At 41.0% G+C, this 3,272-nt stretch overlaps 1 non-coding gene across 1 annotated transcript; it reads left to right on the forward strand.

Annotated features, from left to right (window-relative positions):
• The first annotated feature begins 885 nt into the window (after positions 1-885).
• Positions 886-1,035, forward strand: LOC114005683 (small nucleolar RNA SNORA57). The gene has a single exon (XR_003547524.1). It is a non-coding gene; the product is annotated as a small nucleolar RNA SNORA57 (small nucleolar RNA).
• The last annotated feature ends 2,237 nt before the right edge of the window (positions 1,036-3,272 follow it).

The following is a 3,272-nucleotide window of genomic DNA, read 5'->3' on the forward strand; positions in this document are numbered from 1 at the left end:
AAATAAAAAAAAGATTCCAAGAACCAACCACAAAAAGATGAGTTTGCTGGCAAGCCCCTGGACAAACTGGTTGTGAATGTAACACAAGCAAGTTTCCTCTATTCATCTCTCTAGATCAGAAGTCAGCAAGCATTTTCCGTAAAGGGTCAGATACTAATTTTAGCTTTGCAGATCATACAGTCTCTGTCACAAGTCCTCTACTCTGCCTTTGCAGCAAAGAGATACTTAGACAATACATAAATGAATTCATGGCTGGGTTTGGCCCTTAAGCCAAATTTGATCATCTGCAAAATAAAAAATAAAAAAAAAGTACCTATTTCATAAAGATTCTCTGAGGCTTAAGTGAATGCTATCAAAGATTAATTTAGAGAATATGTATTTCTTGGGGCTAGCAGATGGCATAGCAGCTAATGTCACTGGACTCCCATATGGCCAGCTGAAGTTCAAGACCCAGACCTGGTGGCTTGAAAATCACGATGGGTATGTACACATGTTTGCCCAAGATCTCGGGAAGAGAAGAGATTGTAGCATGGCCATTCCACTTAAGGGGTGATTTCTCACTTTCCCTCTCACTGCCTCTGTCTCTGTCTCTTTCTAGTGATTGCATGTATCCTAAGGTGAAAACCTCTTTTAAAAAAAATAAAATTATATATATATATATATATGTGTGTGTGTGTGTGTGTGTGTGTGTGTGTGTTTCTTGAAAATCAAGTATATGCCAGGCAGTGTTTTAAGTTCCAGGGAAAACAGCAGTGAAAAAAAACAGGCAAAAGTACCTGCTGTCATGAAGGTTATATTCCAATCAAAGAAACAGACAATAAACAGGTAAACAAGGACATACAAAATCCCAGATGGGGCTAAGTACTATAGAGAAAAGAAAAACACCCTCCTTCTCTTGGCAAAGACCAGACATGTGGTCCTGCTCCATAACACGTACAGAGAGGCAGAGAAAAGGGGCTCCAGCCATCTTGTCATCATGTCTTTGATGCCGATATCTTCCTATCTACTGATTCTATCCTCAAGTACAAGGAACAGGGAAAAACAAAATGCAATAAAGAGGAAAGAGCAGAGAAGGAGCCGGCTCCATGGCACAACAGCAATACACTGCTAAGAGAAGCAGGATCCCACATGGCAACCATGGTTAGAATTCCCCTCCCATTCAGCCTGAAACCCTCTGGACACCCACACAGTTATCCAAGATCCAATGAGCTGGAGGACTAGAAGAAGGGGACTACAGCATGACCAGAACTGGAGAGGGTGTGTCTCTGGATTACAACACGACTAGACCCTGTAGAAGGTGCTCCTCTTTCTCTCTATCTTTCAGCCTCTCTCTGTTGTGCATGCATACTCTATCATAAGCTAAAAGGAAAAAGAAGAAAAGCTGAGTGAAGGAGCTGGGTAGATGGGGGAAGCTATTTAGATTACTCAGAGACTAGAATCACTAAGGTAACACTTGACACTTCAAATAATCCCTGATACATAAGTAAGCACTTAATAAATATTAGTGTTGTCATTATTAATTAGACCTATATTGACCAAATTTGTTTATGACAAACTCCCTAGAAGACCCGAAAAATGTTAAATTTCTGCCAGGGAGATTATAAGCACTACAAAATACACCCCCAACCATCACCACATGCTTTCACAACCTATAGGCTGTGCTCTCTCCTCCTCCCACCCCATTCCTGTCATCTCCCCCACATCCTTGACATCTATGCATAAGTAGCACCACCACTGGGATGTGCCATACACCATCACAGCACCTTCTATCAATTCTTCCTAGCATTTAGGTCACGTGCACTTACAGTCTTATATTATTTAGTATTATTTAAGTAGTCTCCTCACTACACTCTGCTTTCCCTGAGGGCGTGGATAATATTGGCTTTCTTCATTTCCAGACTTCTCCCATCCCATGTTTGGCACAGGAAGTAGATGAATGAATAGCTTGCTTAGGGAAATCAGGTCAGCAGGGTACCTGCATCTCAGACATCTATAGCATGTACTTCTTCTTGTGTTTCTATTCAACATATTTTGAACTTGCCATATTTGTCTGTAGACAAAGATCAAAGCTAATCTATAAGACAAACAATCTTTGAAGAAACAGACCATAACTGGCCAGAGTGAAAAAGCAGGCTTACTACTCTAGGGGAATAGAAAAGCTAGTCCCAAGGGGGCAATGATAGTTTCTTTTGCATACCTGGTATTGTGATATGTAACTTATTTGTAATTAATATTCTAACTTGCCAAAAGCATATTGATAAGACAAACTATTCCAAACTTATAATTCATGATCCTAACATTCAGATTTTAAGTTATTAACCAGAAGGTAGCTCAGAGATGACATTTCAGTCCATTTTGCTGTTGCTATCACTGAATATCACAGACTGGGTAGTTCATGAAGAACTGAGGTTTATTTAGCTCACATTTTGGAGGTTTAAGGTCCAAGGGCTACATCTGGCAAGCGCCTTCTTGCTAGTGGGGATTCTCTGCAGAGTCCCAAGATGGTGCAAGACATCACCTGGCCACAGGGCCAGAGCATTTGTCAGCTTCTGTAGCTCACTTTCTCTTTTTTTAAAAATCACAAGGATTCAATCATGGGGGAACCACTCTCACTACCACAGATGGATTAAGTTTCACTCTTTTTTTTTAAGTTTATTTGTTTATTTATTTATTACATGAGAGAGAAACAGACAGAAATAGAAAGAGAGAGAGGGATAAACCCCCAACCAGGTCTTCATGCCTCAATTTACCCCCACCTTCCACCAGCCTGGATCACTAGCTCTTGTGCGTGTGTCTGGCATGCACAGGGAGGTTTTAGGAAATGAATCTTAGACATTCCCAAGTGGGTCCAGGCCCACGGAGCATTACATTATCACCTTGCCACCATCCAGCCCTCCATCATCTAATACCTCACAATAGCATCCACATATCAACACATGAATTTGGGGGGACTCATAGAAACCACAGCAGATGGTAAGTAAGCACATCCATGCATGAGTGTGTGTATGCGCACATAGGAAAGGGCTCAGGGCAAAATTTAAGATAATTGAAATAGGTCAGATCGAGGAGCAAAATGTGTGTGTTTTGATTTTTGTCTACAAGGCAGGGTTGCTAGGGAGCAATAATCACCATATCATTACCTACTTGGTTATCACAACACATACATCACAGAAGTGGTATGAAGAGAAGCAACACCAAGCAGAACAGAGGCAGGGAACAATTTGCAGATTTCCGATTTTCTGTCTCATCCCAAGTGACAGTCAGATGATTCA

This window comes from Tupaia chinensis, unplaced genomic scaffold (genome assembly GCF_000334495.1).
Source record: "Tupaia chinensis unplaced genomic scaffold, TupChi_1.0 Scaffold144262_1, whole genome shotgun sequence".
In the NCBI taxonomy this organism is placed as follows: Eukaryota; Metazoa; Chordata; class Mammalia; order Scandentia; family Tupaiidae; genus Tupaia; species Tupaia belangeri.